Source organism: Canis lupus, chromosome 4 (genome assembly GCF_003254725.2).
Source record: "Canis lupus dingo isolate Sandy chromosome 4, ASM325472v2, whole genome shotgun sequence".
In the NCBI taxonomy this organism is placed as follows: Eukaryota; Metazoa; Chordata; class Mammalia; order Carnivora; family Canidae; genus Canis; species Canis lupus.
The window spans coordinates 82150861-82176088 of NC_064246.1; the positions used below are offsets into that span (position 1 = coordinate 82150861).

Below are 25228 nucleotides of genomic sequence, written 5' to 3' on the forward strand. Positions count from 1 at the left end.
CACTTAGCCAACTGAGCCACCCAGGTCCCCTAACATCATTTTTTCTAAAGATTGATTGATTGATTGATTGATGATTGATTGATTGATTTGAGAGAAAGAGAGAGAAGGTGAGAACACAGTGGGGTCAAGGACAAAAAGAGAGAGAAAGAATCTCAAGCAAACTCCCCACTGACGTTAGAGCCCAACATGAGGATGGATCCCACAACCCTGAGATCATGACCTGAGCCAAAATCAACAGTTGGACTCCCAACTGACTAAACCACCCAGGTACCCAGATACCATTTTTTAAGGGTTTATTTATTTTTATTTTTGAAAGAAAGAAAGCTGGAGCATGCTGGGACAGGGGCAGAGGGTGATGGAGAGAAGCAGACTCCCTCCTGAGGACAGAACCAGAGGTGGGATCATCCTGGACCCTGAGATCAGGACCTGAGCTGAAATCAAGAGTCAACATCTAACCAACTGAACCATCCAGGCTCCCTTGCTGACCTCATTTGTATATTGTCTGAGTAGACAGACATGAATAGATTTACAAATCAACACACATATTTGTACTGCCTTCCTTTATGCAACTCTTTGGGAATCCATCCTCCACCAATACACACAAACAAATCTCCCAATGGATCCTGATGGTTAAAATATCCTCCCTTTGAAGTAAGCCTGGGAATACATGAAAAGTGGAAGAAGACTTCTTGATACACAGTGATATAAAAATAGATGAAATAATTGGGCAGCCCCGGTGGCTCAGCGGTTTAACGCTGCCTTCAGCCTGGGGCATGATCCTGGAGGCCCCAGATCCCCGGCTCCCTTCATGGAGCCTGCTTCTCCCTCTCCCTGTGTCTCTGCCTCTCTCTCTCTCTCTCTCTCTCTCTCTGTATCTCTCATGAATAAATAAATAAAAGTTTTTAAAAAAAGAAAATAGATGAATTAATAAAAAAGTGCATGCATTCAGCAAAAAAAAGAAAAACACAACAATACCGTTAAAAATATAGGACATACAGTCAATATACTCATAATAAGACTCTGGAATAAGCATGAAATAAGACTTTTAGAGTTTTTTTCTAAGTTTTTATTTAAATTCTATTTAGTTAACACAGTGTAATATTAGCTTCAGGTGCACAACACAGGATTCAACACTTCCTTACAATACCCTGTGTTCATCACAGCAAGTGCACTTTAATCCCCATCACCTACCCAACACATCCCCCCACCCACCTCCCCTCTGGAGCCTTTGCTTGGTAACCATCAGTTTGTTCTGATGCAAACTATCCTTTTATTTGCATCCCTTTGCTTGATTTGTTGTATCCCAAGCAAACCATCCCTTCACGTGGGAACCTTTGCTTGGGAACCATCAGTCTGTTCTCTATAATTAAGAGTCTATTTCCTGGTTTCCCTCTCTCTTTTTTTTCTTTCCCCTTTGCTCATTTTGTTTCTTAAATTCCGCATATAAGTTAAATCATATGATATTTATCTGTCTCTGACTGACTTATTTCACTCAGCATTACACTCTCTAGCTCCATACATGTCATTGCAAATGGCAAAGTTTCATGATTTCATTCTTTTTTATGGCTTAAATATATATATTTATATATATATAATATATATATAGCACATCTTCTTTATCGATGATGATAAACTAAGTTTACAATAGTTTAGTTATTGTAAATAATGTTGAAATAAACATAGGAGTGCATGTATCCCTTTGAATTAGTGAAAAAGCTTGTACTTTTGAGTTATGAAACAAACATCTTACTTTGGTCCTTTACTTGGGAGTCGAGAACAGATCTATTCTGAATAATTAGTCTTAGAGGACAGTTAGTACAAGGAACAACAGAAGAAAACATTTTTTCTTCTGTTTACCCTCTCTTTCTGTTCTTGGTTTTCCCTAAGAGAAAGACCTGTAAAGATTCCCGTCAATGAAGCTTAATTGACCTGCTATAAAAGAAGTTAAGTCTTTATGGTACCCCTGCTTCCATCCTGACTTGACAGTGGTTTTAAATCTAAGCAAAATTATTCAAAAGATTTTCTGACATGAAGAGAATGGTTATGGAATCCTGATGATGCATATTTGTGAAGATTCTGCTATGGGATATTTCAGAGTCTTCATATGAATGAAGTAGAACTAGGTGGACTTTTATCATTCCCTCATTTAGTCACTCAAGAAATATGTATTGAGCATCTCCACAAAATTTCAGGAGACCGGATATTTGAAAATACTAGACTCTATAAAGTATACCCATGGAAGGTTTTTTTGTTTGTTTGTTTGTTTGTTTTTTTTAAGGCAAAAGATAAGAAATAGAGACAGAGGGTGCTGATAAACATTAGGTGGTTATTATAAATCAACCAGTCACAAACCACCAGTTCTTATTCTGACATTGGCCATCAAGACCCATGCAATTCGGCTCTAGGTAGTCTCAAAAGAGAAATTCATGGTGGAAATTTCCATGCCCCTTTGGTCATGTGGTGAAACTAGGTTTTCTAACTAGTAAGCTAGTTTAAAACTATTAGTAAATCAAACCACGCTAAGCAACAACAAGAACTATTAGCAAACCAACTATTCTAAGGGTGTAGTTTACTTTAAACAGCACATGATAAAGCTCACCACTTTTATTTTAGCCAGGAATTACAGCCAGATATCCAGGACCCCTGAGACATTGATTTCAGCCCTATACATCAACTCTATCTTGCATTCCTACAATGAGCAAGGCACTCTTTTTCAACCCAGATGACACAGCAGTAAACAAGCCAAATGTCCTTGTCTACCTGGAGAAGACAAAATAAGTTAAACAGATAAATATATATTGATCTAGATAGTAGCAATGCTACATTTAATAATGTAAGAGAGATAAATATGTGTTGTCAGAGGCGATGCAATTGTTATTTTAGATCCAGTGACCAGAAAGACCCAACTTGCAAACATTATATGGTCTTATTCATTTGGGGAATATAAAAAATAGTGAAAGGGAACAAAGGAGAAAGGAGAAAAAAATGAGTGGGAAATATCAGAAAGGGAGACAGAACATGAAAGACTCCTAACTGGGAAACGAACTAGAGGTGGTAGAAAGGGAGGTGGGTGGGGGTGACTGGGTGATGGGCACTGAGGGGGGCACTTGATGGGATGAGCACTGGGTGTTATTCTATATGTTGGCAAATTGAACACCAATAAAAAATAAATTTATTTAAAAAAGCAAATAGTGAGAAAAGACATGAGGGAAGTGATGGAGTGTACCTTGCTTTTGTTTGGAGGAAGAGCATTCCAGGCTGAGGAAATAGCAAGGGTAAAGCCCTTGACAGGGGACACACTGGCTTGTTCCAGGAACTGTGAGCAAGACTGTGAAACCAGAAGCACTTGTCCAATCAGTACAACAGGGAGACTTGAAGTAAAAGAGGGAACCAGAAGCAGGTAATGCAGGGCCTTTGCAGACCCTTGTAAAAAACAAACAAACAAACAAGCAACAAACAAACAAATAAAAAACTGATTTTCCTGAGAGATGGGAACTCACTGGAGGGTTTTGAGTAGAGCAATGTTGTATTTTGACACATATGTTGCTGTGTTTAATAATGAATAGCAGAAGGAGGACAATTTTTATTTGGGAAACTCTAATTCAGATACTGGATAATACTGGTTTGGACTTATAGCCATCTGTAGATCTCAAAAATAATACAGACAGTACCAAAGTACCTCCCAAAGTACTTCCAGGAGGTTTCAAAATTTAAGTAGCACATTGTGACTCACTAGTAGCCTGTCGTATTTTTACCTTGACCATAACAGAGAATTTTAAAAAATCCATGCTAAAAAAAAACAAAAAAACATGCTGATTGGAAGGATTTATTAAGGCAGGAGAGTTTGATATTATTAAAGTTCAGTAATAATTTATAGCTCTTTGTTATACAGTCCAATATCTTATTGGCAAAGACTTTTTCATTATAAATTTCTAATATTATTTTCTATGCATTTTCAACCATTAATAAAACAGGAAAGGCAAAATTTAAAATTATAGATATATATTAATATATATTATAGTAATTATTAATATATAATATATCATCCAATGAGGTATTGTTTTAAAGAAATATTTCAGTTAACCAGAGTGTAGCACAAATTAGTTTATAATCATGTACAACCTGGCAATTATTTTAACTTTTTTGATCAGTGTCCTCTTTTCTTCAAAAATGCTTTTTCTTTTCTTCTTCTTCTTCTTCTTTTTTTTTTTTTTTTTGCATCTATTGAAGTGATCATGTTTTTTACTTGTCTTTAACTGATGTATCACATAGCTGGACTTTTGAATATTGAACCACCTTTGCGTCCCAGGATTAAATCCCACCTGATTGTAGTGAATGATTTTTTTAATATATTTTTGGATTGGCTTTGCTAATATTTTGTTGAGGAATTTTGCATCTATGTTCATCAGAAATTTTGGCCTGTAGTTCTCTCTCTCTCTTGCTTTTTTTTTTTTTTTTAAGATTTTATTTATTTATTTATTCATGAGAGACACAGAGAGAGAGAGAGGCAGAGACACAGGCAGAGGAAGAAGCAGACTCCATGCAGGGACCCCGAAGTGGGACTCAATCCCGGGTCCCCAGGAACAGGCAGGCCCTGGGCTGAAGGCGACGCTAAACCACTGAGCCACCCGGTCTGCCCTCTCTCTCGCTTTCTATTTGTAGTGTCTTTATCTACTTTTGGTATCGGGGTAATACTGGCCTCAAAGGATGAGTTTTTTCCTTCCTTTTGTATTTTTTTTTTTTTTTTGGAACAGTTTGAGAAGAATTTCTTTAAATGTTTGGTAGAATTCAGCTGTGAAGCTGTCTGCTCCTGGACTTTTGTTTGATGGGAGTTTTTTGATTACTGATTCAATTTCATTGCTGGTCATCAGTCTGTAATCAAATTTTCTATTTCTTCCTGATTCAGTTTTGGAAGCTTATATATGTTTCTAGGAATTTGCCCATTTCTCCTAGGTTGTCCAATTTGTTGGTATACAGTCTTTCATAATATTCTCTTATAATCTTGTATTTCTGGGAGTATTAGTTATTTCTTCTCCTGTACTTCTGATTTTTGCTTGAGTTCTCTCTCTCTCTCTCTCTCTCTCTCTCTCTCCCTCCTTCCCTCTCCCTCTCCCTCTCCGTCCCCTCTCCTTTGATGAGTCTGGCTATTGGTTTATCAATTTTGTTGATCTTTTCAAAGAACCAGCTCCTGGTTTCATCGATTCAGTCCGTTGTTTTTCTCAGTTTATTTCTGCCCTAATCTTTATTATTTCCTTCTTTCTGTTGGTTTGGGGTTTTGTTCTTTATCTAACATCTTAGGTATAAGTATTCTAGGCTGTTTTAGATTTTTCTTGCTTTTTGAGGTAGGCCTGTACCGCCATAAACATCTCTCTTAGAACAGCTTTTGTTCCATCCCAAAGATTTTGGACCATTGTGTTTTCATTTGTCTCCGTGTATTTTTCTTTTATTTTTTCCTTCATTTTCTGGCTGACCCATTCATTGCCTAGTAGCTTGTTACTTAGCTTCCATGTATTTGTGGCCTTTCCAGACTTTTTCTTGTGGTTGTTTGATTTCTAATTTCACAATGTTATGGTCAGAAAAGATTTATGGTATGACTTAGATCATTTTGAATTTGTTGAGACATGTTTTGTGGCTTAATATGTGATCCATTCTGGAGAATGTTCCACATGCATTTAAGAAGAATGTGTATTCTGCTGTTTAGAATGGGATGTTCTGAATATATCTGTTAGGTCCATCTTGTCCAATGTATCATTCAAAGCAGTTTCCTTGCTGATATTCTGTTTGCATGATTTATGTAAGTGAAGTGTTAAAGTCACTACTATTATCATATTACCATCAATTATGCTCTTTGTGATTGCTATTAGCTACTTTATATATTTGGGTGCTCCTATGTTGAGTTCATAAATATTCACAATTGTTATTATTTCTTCTTGGATCATTCCTTTTATGATTATATAGTGTCCTTCTTTGTCTCTTGTTAAGTCTGTAAAATCTATTTAGTCTGATATAAATATTGCTACTCTGGTTTTCTTTTCACTTCCATTTGCATGATGTTTTTCTATCCGTTCATTTTCAATCTACATGTGTCCTTAGGTCTGAAATGAGTCTCTTGTAGGCAACATATAGATAGATTTTGCTTTTTTTTTCAATCCATTATGGCACCTTATATATTTTGATTAGAGTGTTTAGTCCATTTACATTCAAAGTAATTATTAATAGGTATGTACCTATTGCTATTCTGTTACTTGTTTTATGATTGTTTCAATAGTTCTTCTCCTTTTCTTTCTTCTCTTGCTCTCTTCTCTCATAGACTGTTGGTTTTCTTTACTGGTATATTTGGATTCTTTTCCCTTTGTTTTTTTGCATATTTATTACTGGCTTTTGATTTGTGGCTACCATTAGTTTTAGTATATAACATTTCTGTACATATCAGTTTATATTAACTTGATGGTCTCTTAAGTTTAAACCCATTTTTTACTCCTCTCCCCCACCCCCATGTTTTAGGTAAATGGTGTCATGCTTTACATCCTTTTATTTGGTGAATCCCTTAGGTAGTTTTCAAAAATATAAAATATATATATATATATATATATATATATATATATACTTAATTTTTACTACTTTTGTGTTTCCTACTTTTCTTATTCTTGCTTATGGTCTTTCCTTTCCACTCAAAGAGTCATCTTTAACATTTCTTATAGGCCCAGTTTAGTGGTGATGAATTCCTTGAACTTTAGTTGTGTCTGGGAAATTCTTCATCTCTCCTTCTATTCTGAATGATAGTCTTGCTGGATGAAGTATTTTTGGCTTCAGGTTTTTTGTTTTTGTTTGTTTGTTTGTTTGTTTGTTTCAGCACTTTCAATATAGCACGTCACTTTCCTGTAGCCAGAAGTTTGTACTGAAAAATCAGCTGACAGCCTTATGGGGTTTCCCTTATATATAACGTTTTTTTTTTTTTTTTTCTTTTCTTTTTTTCTTTTTCTCTTGCTGCTTTTAAATTCTCTCTTTATCATGACTTTTTGCCATTTTAATCATTATCTGATTAGTGTGGCCCTCCTAGAGCTGGTTTTGTTGGGAACTCTGTGTGCAACTTGGATCTAGATTCATCTTTCCTTCCCCAGATTCTGGAAATTTTCTGCTTTTATTTTGTCAAATACATTTTCCGCCCATATTTATTTCTCTTCTTCTGGATCCCTATAATGTGAATGTTATTATACTTGATGGTGTCATTGTTTTCCGTAAGTCCATTCTCTTTATTAATTTTTTTATCCTGTTAAGCTTTATTAATTTGCATTACACTGTCTTCCAGGTCACTGATCTGTTCTTTTGCTTCCTTTAATCTACTAGTTATTCCATCTAGGGTATTTTTAATTTCATTTATTGAGTTCTTTATCTCTGATTTTTTTTTTGTTTTTTGTTTTTTTTTTATGTTTTCTATTGTTTTGTTAAGGATCTCTCCGAGGTCCTCCACTCTTTTCCCAAATCCAATGTGTAGCTTTAAGACCATTACTTTAGGGCAGCCCCGGAGGCTCAGCAGTTTAGTGCTGCCTTCAGCCCAGGGCGTGATCCTGGAAACCTGAGATCGAGTCCCACATCGGGCTCCCTGCATAGAGCCTGCTTCTCCTTCTGCCTGTGTCTCTGTCTCTGTCTCTGTCTCTCTCAAATAAATAAATAAAATCTTTTTTTTTTTTTTTTTTTTTAAGACCATTACTTTAAAATCCCTATTAGGCAGGGGCACTTGAGTGGCTCAGTCAGTTAAGCAGCCAACTCAAGATTTCAGCTCAAGTCGTGATTTCAAAGTCCTGGGATTGAGCCCTGCATTGGGCTCCATGCTCAGAAGGAGTTTGCCTGAGGATTCTCTTTCTTCCTCTCCTTCTGCCCCTCTCTTTGCTTGTGTTCTCTCTCTCTCTCTCTCTCTTAAGGAAATACATACTTATTAAAAAAAAATCCCTATCAGATATATTATTTATTTCTGTTTTGTTTAAGTCTTTTCCTATGATTTTTGTCCTGCTCTTTTATTTGGGACATATTCCTCTGTCTTCTCATTTGTCAAACTCTCTGTGTCTCTTTTTATGTGTTGGGAAAGTCAGCTTCATCTCCTGCTCTTGAAAGTAGTAGCCTTAAGAAAAAGAGGCCCCATAGTGCTCTGCAGTATAAGGTCCCCTATTCACCAGAACCTGGCACTTCAGGGCCATCTCCTATGTGTGTTGCATGTGCTTTACTGGTGTGCCAGAGCCCCTTTTTTTGCCTTTAGTCCATTAGTCTCCAATGGCTCTCTCTGCCTACTGTGAAGCAGAGTCTGATCTCTGTGTTGTTAATGGACAAGTCTGGGGCCACCTTGGGCTTAAGTTGAATTACATCAGGGGGTTGCCAGAGGTGCAGTAGCACAGAAGTGAAGGACAATGAGTGTTAGCAAGGTTTACATGTGTCTGTTGTATGTGTGTTGGGGGTGGGGGGACCTGGCACTGAGGCCTGGCTGGAGTGGGTGTCTGTAGGATGTATGGGCAGAGTACACTATTAGCAAGGTTTGCAGGGAGTGCTATTGCCTTGCTGGTTCCCAGAGATGTTTGTGTTTTCATTGTGGGGGATGCAGGAGAAAAATAGCACCTGCCATCTCCTTTGTTCTTGGAGAAGTCTTCCAACAACCCCTGCCCCTCCAGCAAAGGCTCTGAGATTAGTAAACAAATCTCTCTCATAAATGTCAGGTGTTTTTCAAACTGCTTCTGGTATGCTATATTTCCCTGGAGCTGTTTGTTGTGCTTTCTCTTTAATGGCAGGGACTCAATTCCTATCACCTCGAGGCTCTCCCAGAGCCAAGCCCGCTTTTATTTATTTATTTATTTATTTATTTATTTATTTATTTATTTAAAGTTCCAGATTTTAAGTGCACGAATGTAAGAACTTGCAAAATTTGGCCCTCTGGTTTTCAAAGCTAATGTTATGGGGATTTGTCCTCTGTGTGGGTTCCCTGGTGTGAGAATCTCTTTCTCTTTTCTTTCTGAGCCACTGTCTACCTCCTGTGGATAGTCCCTTAGTCCAATTAGTCATCACATTTCTACCCTTTCTACCCTCTTCAACATAGCTGCTTCCTTTTTTTCCCCAAGATTTTATTTACTTATTCATGAGAGACAGAGAGACACAGAAAGAGAGATAGAGAGAGAAAGAGAGAGAGAGAGGCAGAGACACCAGGCAGAGGGAGAAGCAGGCTCCCTGTGGGAAGCCCAGTGTGGGACTCAATCTCGGGACCCAGGGACAATGCTTTGAGCCCAAGGCAGACATTCAATCGGACCCAGGGACAATGCTTTGAGCCCAAGGCAGACACTCAATCACTGAGCCACCCAGGCACCCCAACGTAACTTCTTCTATATAGTTAGTTTCAGAGTTTGCTCTGCTAGTTGTTTTCTGGGTTATTTACACCAATGTCACTGTTATGTACAGTTGTCTCGATGGCACAAGTGAGCTTAGGCCCCTCCTATTCTGAAATCTTCCCCAGAAGTCAAATTGTTTCCGTTCTTTATTTTAGTAAATATAGGACTAAAATTTGTGTCCATAGAAATTATGTTCTATTGTCTCTCCATCTACTTTTTATATTAAAAAATCACTTTTGATGTCAGAATCATCTCATAATGAGAATTTTATTAATTGGCACACATACACATTGCTCCAACAAACTTATTTATGCATTGAATTTTTACAAATTTATTAACACTTACTACAAATTTATTAAGGCTTATTCCCTTTCTTCTCTGTTACATCATTTTACAGACTAAAACTATCTGGGAATCATATATTTTGGGTGACTATATGCTATGCCTTGTGAGCTTACATGTTTATATTCCACTTGTAATAAAATTGCACATCCAATATCTTCTGGTTTACATGACATGCATCATTACATGGATTTATCTGCTCTGCAACCAGAATCAATTAAAAATAGATACTAGAAAAATAAATAAATCCATAAGAAAGTATGGAAATGGCAAGTGTGGTATAAGTAGACAAAATAAATTATAAGTTTCTTGGAAATAGAGAAAAATAGTAGAAACTGACTTACAATAATATAATTAAACATAAAGCCTCTCAGTCCCAAACAAATTTATGACATGATATATATTTTAAAGACTTATTCATTTATTTTAGAGAGAGATAGAGAGAGCATCCTCAATGTTTAACTGACTGAGCCACCATGCACACCAGGACATAATATTTTTTTAAGTTAGAAGATCCCTTCTCGAAGAAACTGCAAGAGCTCTTCGACTAACAATGATAAGGAAGAGTTATAAAATTAGGTCATGAGATGCTTTACAGAACCAGGAGGGATAGCCAAACTGGCCACCCAGTCATCTTCCCCTATGGACTTAAGGCCACTGCTTGCAGAAATTCACCCTGGGGAAGAATTAAGTCAAAGAACGGTGATATCTAATTGTCCCTAGCTTTGATAACAGCTCCCAGACAAAACATACTGAAAACAAATCCCTTTTGTCTATGTCCTACTGATTCAGATAGAGATAGTCGCTGTATTTATTCTTTCAATTATTTACTAAAATATACATATAGATTGAGTGTTTACTAAGTGCAGGGTGCTCTAAGATCTTGCATGTGTCAGCAAGCAAAACAGTCCTTGCCTCCATGGAGCTCTTGTTCAGCAGGGGACAACAAAAACGATCCAAAAGAAAAACAAGTGAATTTTCTCATGTGTTTGAATATTTAGAATGGTAAATACGGAAGAAAAAGTAGTGTTTTGAAAGAGGTTTTTGGTCTACAAGAATTGATGGTAGGGTGTCATGTTAAATAAAGTGATCAGATTAGATCTCAGGGAGAATTTGAAATATTACAAAACATGATGATGATGGAGGAAACTAAACAGATGGCATGGTTATGCAAGATTGTAAATGTATTTACTGCCTCTGAATTATATGCTCAAAAAATGGTTAAAATGAGTGTATACTGGATATATCTAACCACATTTTTTTAAATGAGCTATCAAGCCACAAAAAAGTCACATATAAATCTTACATGTATGTTAATTAATCAACTTGCATAAATTAAAGAAGCCAGTCTGAAAAGGCTACTTACCCTCCGATCCCAATCACATGACATTCTGGAAAAGGCAAAGTACAAAGGTGGTAGAAAGATAAGTGGTAAGTAAAGGTTTAGGGCAAGGAAGGAGAGAGGATTGAATAGGTGGACATGGGATTTATTTTAAGGGAGGTAAAACTATTCTCTATGATACTATAATTGTCGATGCTTCACACTGCCTTTTTCAGAACACTTTACAGTACAAAGAGCGAATCTTAATGTATACACATTTTTAAAAATCATTTGGGAGGTTAAAGAAATTCTAAGATGGATTGCAAACTATCGCAAATATATAAAACAATCTCAATGAAGTAGATGGGGAGAAAAGTTGCTGACCTAAGTAACTTTACAAATAAGTGGAATTTAAAACTAAGACTAGAGAAACTGTATATAAGCAATAAAATTGCATCACAAAGGGTATGGGGTAAAAGTGCTGATGCTGCTATGCATGCATATTAGAAGTGAACAATTAAGTGAATGGATAAGGTGGACTGGGAGCCAAGTTTCTTACAGCTTGAGTGGAACTTCACAGATAAGCAAGGAAAGGAGGCTAGAATGATGTATACAGTAATGGATTAAAGTTGGAGACAGCAGTATGAACTCAGGTATAGCTTCATATATTTAGAGATAGCTACATATAGATAGATATATTATAGACCATGTATATAATAAGGTTTATATATATACAGATATTTTCTTTCTCTGTCAGCAGAGAGGACCTAGAACAAAAACACCAGTAACAATGAATAAACTTAAGTCCAGTTCATTATTTGTAATAGCATTTTCCAATGATAAGAAGCCAGACTTCATGGACACATGAGTGATACTAAAGTGAAACAGGAAATATGTCAGGTGAGTCTGGACCATCTTTCAGTACCAAAGTACTCAAAAATAAACAAGCAGGGGTATCTGGGTAGCTCAGTCGGTTAAGCATCTGCCTTCAGTTCAGATCATGATCTCAGGGTCCTGGGATTGAGTCCCACATCAGGCTCCCTGCTCAGCGGAGAGTCTGCTTTTTCCTCTGCCCCTCCCCTGCTCAAGTTTCTCTCTCTCTCTCTCTCTCTCTCTCTCTCTCTCTCTCGTGCACACACACACACACACACACACAAATGAACAAATAAAATCTTAAAAAAAGATAAAAATAAACAAGCAAACAAACTATGTTATAGGGATATGTCAAAGAAATACAAGAGTCAACTAAAAGAACCACCAAGGTTCAATTTGAGCAACAGAATAAAAGAAACTTGTATTGAGCTATAAATCAAAGTATAAAATAAATATCTATAAGCCTATAATAATATAAATAAATGATGAATAAGTATATAAGAAAAAGAGAATTCTTCTCTTCAGAAAAATTCCAAAGAATTATTAGACATATTATACCCTTCATCAGAAATTAATATGTCTACTATTGTTTTCTTTCTTTCAATTTTTTCTTCTATTTTTAATTTTTTTTTTTTTTGTCTTTTGTTGTTTGAAAGAGAGAGAGCACAAGCACAGGAGCAGGTGAAAGGGGCAGAGGGAGAGAGAGAATCTTGCTTGAGCAGACTCCACGCTCAACATAGAGCCTGACCCTCAGCTTGATCTCACAACCCTGAGATCATGACCTGGCTGAAATCATGAGTCAGACACTTAACTGACTGAGCCCCCAGGTGCCCCTGTCTTTTGTGGTTTTATTGAGCATTTTGCATGATTCCATTTTATCTCCTTCTTTAACATACCAGTTGGCTTCAAATTTACAATATACTTTTAAAACTAACCCAAGTCCAATTTAAAATGTCATTATTCTACTTCACAGATAATGCAAGTGACTTATAATAACAAAATAATCCATTTCCTCCCTCTTATCCCTTGAGTCTTTGTTGTCATTTATTTTGCTTATACATAAGCATACCATTATATATAGACAAATAAATATATATTTAAAATACAGATTAAGTATATTGTTATATTTTTAAAAGAAATGTAGATTTAAATTAATTACCTTAAGAAACATGAAAGTTTCCTTCCTTTGTTTATGTGGATATTTCTGACCTATATCATTTTTTTCTTCCTAAAGAATCTCTTTAATTATTTTTTGCAAGGCATATCTACTGATTTTTTCAATTTGAGTAGTAGAATTGGTAGATATCAGATCATATATGAATTTTTAAGTGTAGATGTATAAATAATAATAATCAGCCAAGTAGCAACTAAGTTATACTATCTGATCCTTAATAATTTTCTGTACAAATTTGATATTACTTTATTTTAAAACAATATAAAAACTGAAAAAAGATTATTTGCAGTATTTGTTTTTCAGATTATACTAATTGGCAATTATGTCACACATCTATAAGAATCTTAATTATAGTTAATATACTCTTTCAAATTGTCAAATAATGCATGCAATCCAAAGAAAAGAAAGCAAAACAAACTTTTGAATATTCAAAGTCCTTTACAAAACCAAAATCTAAATGAAGTTATAAACAAAAGTTAAAACGATACTAACCATAAAGCACATTTCCTAACAATAGGTACCAGACACATTTTTTATTGTTGTTGCTTATGAAAGCACAATGCATTCAAAACAAATAATACATTTAAAATAAATAATAAATAATGCCACCTTTAAACATATAAATGGAAAATATTTGTTTTACCCAGAGATACTTGAGGAATTTGAGCATGTATGTTTTCTCTTTTGGATCCACAAATACACAAGAATTTATTTAAATCTGTAGATTGATTAAATGAATAAATTCAGAAATACAGATGCACTAAATCATCACCAAACACATAATCTTAAATCTGAGATAACAGAACAGAAAAACAATTATATTTTCATTTCCTTAGATACAGTCTTATATGACAATATAGCCAAAATCTTTACACTAAGTTAGCAAGGCCAAAGGAAATTAAAATGATGACTAGAGGAGACTAATCATGATATATTAAGGATTGTCTTAGATAACCATAATGTGCAGGTCATGGAAAAAATAAAAGTTATTTTCAAATGAGGATAAATAAGACACATACACATTAATTAAAACATGGTTCACAACAATAGAAACTAAATAATTGACCTGAATATTATCCATCTTTTTTTTTTTTCTTTCTTTTTAAGAGAAAAAGAGAATGTGCAATAGCAAGGGCAGGGCAGGAGAGGGAAAGAGAGGATCTTCAGCTGAGCATGGATCCCAATGCAGGACTCAATGATCTCATGACCTGAGCCAAAATCAAGAGTCAGACATTTAACTGACTGAGTTGCCCGGGTACCCTAACTGGATATTATCTTTATCTCTTTCTCAGCAAAAAGTTCAACAATACCTTAGTAAAATGAACAAAATACCTTTGGGAAAGTTTTATCATGGAACTATTGCTCAAATGTTAACATGCGAATCAAAAGAAATTCATCTCCCCCTATGTAAATGTGCTTTATTTTTTTTTTTTTAAGATCAAACTCTCAGTTTGGTAAAGTGATTCATATATAAAATGAAGAACAAAAAAAAAAATAAAAAATAAAAAATAAAATGAAGAACAGATTATCATATCAAACTAATTCACAAGATGGCAACGAGAATAGTCTTTAATAGTTACAGATAATGTAACACTTGCCTCCTTTATTACCTAAGAAATGCTTGTTCTTTGCATGAGTAACATCGGCCATATGTGTCTATAATTAATTACAAATTACCTACTCAATTGATGATACCTGGTACAGCTGGGTTTTTTTCTGAAACTAATGTTTAAGCATTGAAATATTAATTAATTTCTGTAGCCATATGTATGTTCATATTTTTGTAATGCGCTAGTTTAATTACATGTTGAAAATTTATTCCTTGTTAATCATAAGCATTGATATTTAATCTTAATGAAATTTAAATTCTTACACATAAATGCTACAATTGCTGTTGTTTACTATAATAGTTGGAAGATTTCACGCCTATTGCACTTCCTATCTGTGTAGGGCTTGCAAACTTGTTAGGTACATTAATCAAAAAATTTTATGCCAGCAGAGCCAACCTTGAGAGTCAATATTTGCCTTAATATATTTCATTATTTTTTATTCCCTGAAAAATATGACACTGTGCAGCAGGCACAGTCCCGTGAAGCATGTCACTAGAAATAAAACTTCTCTGATTATTATTAACAAAACAACTGAAACATGTTTTTCAAAAAGAGAGTTAAAAAGAAGGGAGATTGATTCAATAAGTTGAATAAGACCTAAGTTGGAAAATAGTATGTGCTGAGGCATTGTCCTAGAAACACATAAAAGATGGACTTTAAAATTCAACTTTTATTAGAAAGTTGAACTTTTATTAGAAATCATTAAAAAATAAGCCAAAATTCTCCCCTGGTAATAGCATGTGGACTTTCAAGGTGGAAGGCAAACATTTACTAACAAAAGATGTATATCTACATATTTCATCATGAATTCAACACATTTTGTGCCTTTCAGAAAATGTTCACCAATGATTACATATTATTTCAAGTAAATAAAGTCTTGCTCTTTGGATTGAATATATCGTTCATAAAGCAAGGAAAATTATATTTTATATACTTTTGTTACAAACCAAAAACACATTTTCCATGAATATCTAAGTGTATAAGGATCAAATTAGTACTTGTAATAACATAAACACATGCAATATATATATGTGTATGTGTGTATAGATATATATTAACATACACACAACTGTGTATCATATAATTAATCAATAAATAAACATGGATCAAATAATTAATCAATACAATAAGAACTAACTACTTACTGCTTTCGGATCACTAAGGAGTTGAGTGTTGAATGGCTGGGCATCCAAGGAAGCTAGTTTTTTGTTTAAAGTTCCTCTGGGATCTTTGGAAGGAGGTAAGAAGGTTCAGCATAGATCCATATAACTATAATAGAAATTGAATTCTGTGTCAAACATCTCCTGATGAAAACAGCAATGATTAGGATTTTTTTAAAAGCTACTCTAGGTGGAATGAATGGCACATGTGACAGATTGGACTCTGCAGAAAAGTCCAGTTAACCTGAAAACATAGTAATAGTAACTGTCAAAAATGAAATATGGAGGGACACCAGGGTGGCTCAGTGGTTTAGCACCTGCCTTTGGCTCAGGGTGTCATCCTGGAGTCCCAGGATCTAGTCCCATGTTGGGCTCCCTACATGGGAGCCTGCTTCTCCATCTGCCTATGTCTCTGCTTCTCTGTTTCATGAATAAATAAATATTTTTTAAATGAAATATGGAGAAAATATAGAGAAAGGAAGAGGAAAAGGATACAGAAAAATAACTGGACACATTGGAGTGAACCAATGTTATTGGAGACATTCAAGAAAAAGAGAAAAGGAAGCAGAGAAACACAGTACATCTGAAGAAAAAAATGGCTGAAAATGTTTTGCATTGATTAAAGTTATAATTTCATTTATTCAATAAGCCCATTGAATTCCAAACAAAAAAGATATGAAGAAAATAAATATGATCAAATAGATCAAAACTAGCAGTCAACAGAAAATCTTAAAAGCAGATAGAGGGGGAAAAAAAAAAAGGACATATTTAATAGAAAGGAACAGAAATAAGAATGAGAGGGATCCCTGGGTGGCTCAGTGGTTGAGTGCCTGCCTTCGGCCCAGGGCCTGATTCTGGAGTCCCAGGATCGATTCCCACATCAGGCTCCCTGCATGGAACCTGCTTCTCACTCTGCCTGTGTCTCTGCCTCTGTGTGTGTGTGTGTCTCATGAATAAGTAAATAAAATCTTAAAAAAAAAAAAAAAGAAATAAGAATGAGAGATGTCAGTTTAGAAAAACATACAAATAAGAGGTCAGTTAGGTGGGGTTATTTAAAATTCTGGAAGTAAAAAAAAAAAAAACTAGATTTCTGTACCCAGTAAAAATTTCTTTCAAAAAATTTGTGTGTAGACATGTTAAATACCAAAAAAAGCTAAAATAATTCTTCACCTGCATACGACGTGAAAAACTAGAAGAAGTAATAATGATGTCAGATGTATCAGATGTAAATATGCACCAAACCAATGGAATTAGAGCACCAAAAATGATAACTGTATTAACAAATACATGATATTTTTCTACTTATTAACATTTTAGTTTTATTATTCAGATAACAATGCTTAAACAAAATAATAATGTACCTTGAAGTTTATAACACATGCAGAAGTAAAATATATGACAATAGAACAAAATAACAGACTGGAGAATTAGAAGCATGCTATTATGAGTTTTCATTATATACATAAGTAATCTAATGTCACATGAAGTTAGACTTCAGTAAGTTAAAGTTTCATACTACAAATCCTAAAATCATTACTAAAATACAAGCAGTATCGAATTATAATAGCCAAAGAAAGGAGATAAAAAGGAAATCCAAAAAATAATCAGTTCAGAAGTAGGCATAAGGAAATGAAAGAAAGTTCACGGCCTCCCGGAGCAGAAGCAGAGGAGTGGAAGGCTCCACAGAAGCTGAGCTGTGACTGACTGACAAATGCTGAAGGCTCAGTGTGAACAGCTCTAGTGTTAAAAATGTTAGGCGGACTCAGTCATAAGGCAGCCCCTGGAATTTTGTAAGATTTATCTCCAAGAGCTCAACCTGGTTGCCACAGTAAATATCAGAAAACACAAACAAAAGTAAAACCCCTGTGTTCCCAGCAAGGGAGGGGATGAAGGAACCTTTTTGAAACAAGCCAGACTACCCTACGCTTTTTAACAAAGCTTGCCCTTCGGAGAACTAATTAAGCAGAGCCTAACTTGCTTGGGTATTAACAGAACCTACCTCATCAAGGGAAGGGAAATACCCACCCTCAGTCAGCCCTGCTCATACTCTCTCATGTAAGGATGTGGGAAAACACAGAGAAACACTTGGGAAGTTCAAGTCCAGGGGCACAGGATCACTAAAAACTGAGACTTAATCATAGTTCTTTGGAATGCTTTCCCTGACCTCACATCTCACACCACATTACTAAAGGCCTATTTACAACAGCTCATTTTACACACTAAATCATGCCTGGCTATCAAGAAAAAATTACAAGATACACCAAAGGGCAAAAGTAAAAAAAAAAAAAATGAATAAAACAAACAGACAACAACAACAACAACCAAAAAAAAAAAAAAAAAAAAAAAAAAACAACCTCAATTTGAAGAGATACAGCAAACATCAGATCCAGACATGGCAGGGGATGTTGGCATTATTATCAGAAAGAGAATTTAAAACAACTGTGATTAATATGCTAAGTGTTTTAATAGATAAAGTAGACTGCATTCAAGACAGATGGGCAATGTAAGCAGAAAGATGGAATTCCAGGAAAGTACCACAAAGAAAAGGTAGAGCTGAAAAACACTCTAACAGAAATGAAGGATTCCTATGATGGGCAAAGTAGGGTAAACAGCTGAAGAAAGAATCTCTACGCTTGAGAATATGTCAGTAGAAACCCCTAAAACTGAAAAGCAAATAAAACAAAGACTGAAAACAAAACAAAACAAAGTAGAAAACCCAGAATAAAATATCCAAGTAATGTAGAACGATTACAAAAATTATGACATATGTATAATGGGAATACAGAAGGAGAAGAAAAAAAAACAAAAACAAAAGAAATAATTGAAACAATTATGACTGAGAACTTCCCACAAATTAATGTCAGATACCAACCACAGAGTTTCAGAGAAGCTCAGAGAACACTAAACAAGACAAAAGGGAAAACAAAACAAAGCAAAACAAAAAACACCAAACCACCGCAACAAAAACTATACTTGGGCATATCATTTTTGAACTACAGTCAATCCAAAATAAAGAAAAAAAAATCCTGAGAATTTCCAGAGGGGTGGAAAAACATTTTATTTATAGAAGAGTAATGTTCCATATTATATCTGACTTCTCAGAAAACATGCAAGCAAGTAGTGAGTGGAGTGAAATATTGAGTGTTGAGAAAAAAAAAAAAAAAAACCCACCACTCTGGACTTCCGTGTTTTTCAAAATTAGTTTTGACAAGTGAAGGAGAAATACTTAGACAAAAATCGAATTTGTTGTCAGTAGGCCTCCTTTGCATGTAATGTTAAGTTTTTATTTTTTTAAGGAAGTTGTTTAGCGATAAGGGAAATTATCTGCGTTTCTGACCTACATAAGGAAATATACTACAAAAAAAGAAATATACTGCATTAGATAAAGAATGAGTAAAAGTAAAATAATTATTTTTATTCTTAATTGATCTAATAGATAAGTTTGTGCAGTCATAATTGCAAAAATGCATTCAATTGTGTATATGTATTTATTTATATTTGAAATAGGCTAGAGCACTCTGTTCTTCTTAACAAGATCCCTTTAGTGGAATTAATTAACCAGAGCCTAACTTACTAACTACCTCACCTAGGAGAAGGGAAATACCCAACTCCAGTCAGCTCGAACCATCTTCTTGCCCCTTAGGTGGGACCATTATTATATCTCTCAGAGCATTAGAAATGAGAAATTAAGTATGTATTTGGGATCTTGTTTGATAAAAATAATGTATTGTTACTTATATTTATTTTATATATATATTATATTTTTTTTTTGTTTCTTTTGTTTTCTTTTTTCTTTTTTTTTTCTTTTTTTTTTTTTAACAAACGTAATACCATCTTCCTCATGACCTCTTGATTTTATCAGACAGCATTGACATCCTGGATCCTTTGTCCCTCTCCATGAAGCAAGTTAGTTCTTTCTTGAGTTCCAACCCATAATGACTTGTTCCAGATACAGAATTTGCTTTTGTCTCTTCTTTGCCCAGCACTTGTAACCAGTTTTATCCCTTTCCCAAAAGTCTCCTTGCCCGATGACAGAAGCTCCATTCTATGGTCAGGGACCCATAGTTCCCTTGTTATCTTTTGAAAAGAACATATTTTATGCCGGTGTAACCTTAGATTTGTTGCAGCTTTTCAGACCTTTAGGAACAGTAATTACCCTGAGAGTATATACATTACAGAATTAGAGCTTCAGATTCAACATGTGAGTCCCATATCACTTTTTTCCTTCACTTTTCAACACAATAAGACATCTGTGAGTTCAACTGATGCAATTTATAGTAGAATTTGATATTATAACTAACCACTGGTTGGTATAAATTTGAAAGAAATATGCCTAATCACAGTCTGTGTAAACTAGAAATGCTGAAACGCATTCCGTGTTACATGTAAGCTTTAAAAAATCAATTTGAAACAAGAGGATAGGGAAAACATTAAGTGATAAATGAGGATTCTCTACATTACCAGGTGGCTAAATAAAGAGATTTCATACTTGGTTGTTATCACTATAAATATGAAAACACTATTTTGGAGGGATATATTATACCAATTTAAGGGAAAGTGATACACCATGGGATAGGATATGAACATTAGATAAGCATGAAAGGCTTTGCTCTTGGAGATAAAGAATATTGGAGGAAGCGCACTGCCCTGGTAATATGGAAGTACTCCATAACATTAAAAAAATAAATGGTAGGTCAATTTGTATGCAGTGACAGTCCTCTAAGGTCATCATCAGATATATTTTGATGGGAATTTACTTGTTGTATTTATTTGTCACGGACTTCTTTTTAAGAAAAAGGAAGAAAGCAATTTTTCTATTACTAGTGGTGTAAGCTGACAACAGGTCCCCTGCAACCTTCATGGTGAATGAGGCAGAAACGCAGCAGCAAACCACTTAAATGATTCACTGAGGGGGATGCATTCTGTTTATATTTATCACTGTTATTTCTCTAAAATGACCTAACTTATTATTCACTGGAGAGAAAGTCCCTAATCAGTTTAAAATTGCCTTGACGTACAAGAGTACTTGCTATATGAGCAGCAGGCGTGGAAGTCAGAATGATTGAGAAAATACGTTTCAAAAACAGCAGGAAGAGAAATTAGGTGGCAGGAATCACGCTTAATTTCCTCACCATGCTCATGAAACTGTTTTTTAATGGTTTCAACTAAGGTATGGAAGCTTCGGCTACTAGAAAATGAGCACGAAACGTCTTTTTATACATGGAACTACGAGAAGAACAAAATAAGAAATTCTATGAGGACAGAGGTGCACATTGCCATAGGAGTTCTCGACAGGCAGTGGTCAGCGAAAGCTAAAGAGAAGAAGTGATAGCTAACTAGGTCACCAAACTATGAAGACGATTTGGCCAACCTTGAAAAGTAGGTTGAAGAAATAGCATTTGAAAAGCTAAGGAGGTGAGAGGCAGGCTGGCACACGTAACAAGTCAAAGGTGTTTGGAAGGATAGGCAGCAAGTCTGCTGGAATGGTGAAGGAGGCTGTCCCTTGAGGACTTGGGATTTTTTTTTTTTTTAATGAAAGTAACTAGAACTTAGGGAAAGGTTTTCATTTAAAAAATATGATAATCATATATATTTTTTAAAAAACCATCTATCTAGCTACCATTAGAAACTAGATTAAAATGGACAAGACCAGGTACAGGGAAACCAAGGAGCGTGTGATTGTAAATCTGGGGACTGAAGAAGTGAGGCCAGTTGGAGAAGGGAACAAAATGCCTGCCTTGCACAGCATGTGCATTCGCAGTGCAAGTCACAGCAGAAGGAAATGAGAAGATGAGCAGTTTTGGAGGTCAGGAACAGAGAGAAGAAATGCTAACTAAGTATGTGTTTTGACATGTTTGATTTAGTGTCATTGTCAAATACCTAAATAGAGATAGAAGTAGTTATCTGGCTATACGGAAGCTCAAGTGTGAGCTCAAAGATGGAGATATAAATTATGATGTCATCATAACAGAGATTAAAAAAAAATCCGTGCTGATTGGAAGGATTTATTAAGGCAGGACAGTTTGATATTATTAAAGTTCAGTAATAATTTATACACACGAATAAAAACTATTCTCTGAAGATTGAAGAGCAGGATGGAATTTTGACCATTAAAATAACTAGTTTAACAGACAAGGGATAAAAAGCACCTGCTCCACAGAAACAGAAAGAGCTAAGTAGGAAGGACAAGAATGCATATAAAGCTGTAGCTTAGGTAACAAATAATCCAAGGTGTTTCCACTTGATAGTGTTTAGCTCCTTTATAAAGTCGCGGAAGTCATCTACAACACCAGGAGAGAAGGGAAAATAAATTTGAAGGAAAAAAAAAAAAGTAGATGGAGGTTGAAATAAATACATGAAGAAGAAACAAGACAGAATTTACCGTTTTTAGTAATTCCAATCCAAGAGTCATTAAAGACCATGAATCAACTGTGACATTTATCGGTTTTTATTGTCACACCAAAAGGATTTTCTCCAGCAATTCTGAAATCCTTGCATGCCGCGGCATAAAAATATGTGAAGCTGTTTTGACAGGATGGTGTAATGTTAAAATGGAGTTGAGAATGCTAGCAAGATGGTCCTTGAAGCAAAGGAAATGAAGTTCAGGACAAAGACACAAAAATAGAGAATTCTGAGATAATTGAAGGAAAGATCAGGAAGTTTCTAGAACACTGACTTTCAATTATTCCTATTTTTTTTTTTTTCATACATTTGTATCACGCGCCCTCACACTTCCCTGACAGACCTTTTGGTTACCAAACCCTGGTATCTTCAAACGTTCACGTTAAGTCTGCTTTTCCTACTATTGTCTCAACATTTGTAGGTGATTTATTCAAGTCGTTTTGGCAAACACGCAACAACAATGACATGATAGTAAGATAACACCTTTAACCTACACATTTTTCTCTTATCTCCACCTGTGCCAAACCCTCCCTCTCTTCTTTTTCCCCATATAACTACTCTTCCTTAAACTCTCATTTTTTTTTCCTATGGCACAAATTCTGCTTGAAACACAAAATGGTCTTTCATGTTTCTTACTTTCTAATTATACTCTTAATTATACTCTGTGCAATTCTCGCTGGGAGTTACTCCTGAAAACTATTACCAGTCATATCATAATGGAGCATGTATAGGGGTGTGAAGGGTTTCTGGCTAAAACATCACACCCTTGTTGGCACACACATGCTTTCTAGGAATATTATTATGATTATATATTTCAACAGGTTCTAGTACAATTTTGATGTATTTTGTTTGGTAAAATAGTTCTACCCATATATATTTTCAAATGTGATGTGAAGCAATTATGAATGAACGAATCCGTTTTCTTGTTAGAGAACCGTTATGAACTGATCAGGCTTCCATGACTGGCTTCATTTTTGTGATTAGATCCTTAACGCCTCTTCAGATAGCTGAGGTTCATATGTTTCCTCGGGATATACATTGAGGGGGGTGGAATAACAGCTTTTAATTAAGACAATCTTGTGTAATTTTCACTAGTCATGCTAAATGTATAAACAACTTTATTGTTGGAACAATGCTTTCTGGAGAGAAAATCTGAAATCTCAGACAAATGCAAATCCATCTGACAAAACGCATATGTCAAACTATATCTTTAATTATCAATGTTTAGCAACAAAAACGTATGTCTTTCGAGATCGTTTCTCACACTGAGACAGCTATGTAAAATAGTCTGCTACTTCAAATAATATGGAGATAACCTTGGGATGTTAAGCCTTATTTTAGGAATAAATTTCTGGCTTTGAGGACCTAGAGGGCCTCCTAGGAACAGGAGAGAGAAACTGATCACAATGTTCCAGGTCATCTTATTGGTGCAAAAGGAGTAAAAGCGTGTCACAACTACTAAGTTTAATGCATCCTTGTAACAAAACAAGGAAAGCAAATGTATAAGATATATGAAAATAAAACTTGAGGCGAGAAGGCGAGCTTGAGCAGGGGCTGGGTGGGCACCATGGCCGGGATCACCCCCATCGAGGCAGTGAAGCTAAGATCCAGGTTCTGCAGCAGCAAGCCCATGAGGCAGAGGAGAGGGCCGAGCGCCTGCAGCGGGAAGTGGAGGGGGAAAGGCGGGCCCGGGAGCAGGCTGAGGCTGAGGTGGCCTCCTTGAACCGTAGGATCCAGCTGGCTGAAGAGGAGCTGGACCGTGCCCAGGAGCGCCTGGCCACTGCCCTGCAAAAGCTGGAGGAAGCGGAGAAAGCTGCTGATGAGAGTGAGAGAGGTATGAAGGTTATTGAGAAGCAAGCCTTAAAAGATGAAGAAAAGATGGAACTCCAGGAAATCCAACTCAAAAAGGCCAAGCACATTGCAGAAGAGGCAGACCAGGAGTATGAAGAGGTGGCTAGGAGGTTGGTGATCCTTGAGGGGGGCTTGGAACGTACAGAGGAACGAGCTGAGCTGGCAGAGTCCCGTTGCCGAGAGATGGATGAGCAGATCAGGCTGATGGACCAGCACCTGAAGTGTCTGAGTCCTGCTGAGGAAAAGTACTCTCAAAAGGCAGACACATATGAGGAAGAGATAAGGATTCTCACGGATAAACTCAAGGAGGCAGAGACCCGTGCTGAGTTTGCTGAGAGAGAAGTAGCCAAGCTGGAGAAGACAATTGATGATTTGGAAGACAAGCTGGAATGCACCAAAGAGGAGCACCTGTGTACACCAAGGATGCTGGACCAGACTCTGCTTGACCTCAGTCCCACGTGCCGCCGCTCCTCCCTCTGACCCTGACTCTGCCTGAGGCCCAGCCTGCCCCAAGCTGGCCTTGAAACTGAGGGTGATCTTTAACTGGAAGGCTGCTTTCTCCTTTTGCTGCCTCTCCCACCCCTACCCCTGTGTCTTTTTCACCAAACTGTCTCTGCCTCTCCCTAGAGATGCCAGTTGGGCTTGAGGCTGAGCACCTTTGGGAACAATGTTTAAGGGAACGGGAACGTGAGCACAATCCAAAGTGTCTTTAAAAGCATGTTGCGATGTACACATTTTGTAATTACCTTTTTCGTTGTAGTTGATGTAGCGACATTTGTAAAACATTCCAAATAATTCCACAGTTCTGAAGCAGCAGACTAACCCCTTCCTCCCACTTGGAATGAACTTTTCAGCCGAATGAATACTGCCCTCTCCATAGAGGAAGGAGTGGACAGGGCCCTGCCTTACTGACAGCCGGGGCCCAGAAAGAGACCCACTCTGGGAGCCTCGTGGCTCTGTCCAAAATACCAGCCAAATTAGAAAGGTGATCCCAGAAGTTGGCCAAAAAAAGTGTGGCTAAGGATTTCAGCTTTAAGGTATCTTTGAGCAACATAATGTTTTTTTTTTTTTTTTCCATCAGTTGTGACCAAACAAAAATTAAGACGTTGAGACCTCGATCCGAGACC

General features: G+C 36.1%; 1 pseudogene; it reads left to right on the forward strand.

The window, feature by feature from the left end:
- Nucleotides 1–23799: 23799 nt before the first annotated feature.
- LOC112652709 (tropomyosin alpha-3 chain-like) lies at nucleotides 23800–24581 on the forward strand (annotated as a pseudogene).
- The last annotated feature ends 647 nt before the right edge of the window (nucleotides 24582–25228 follow it).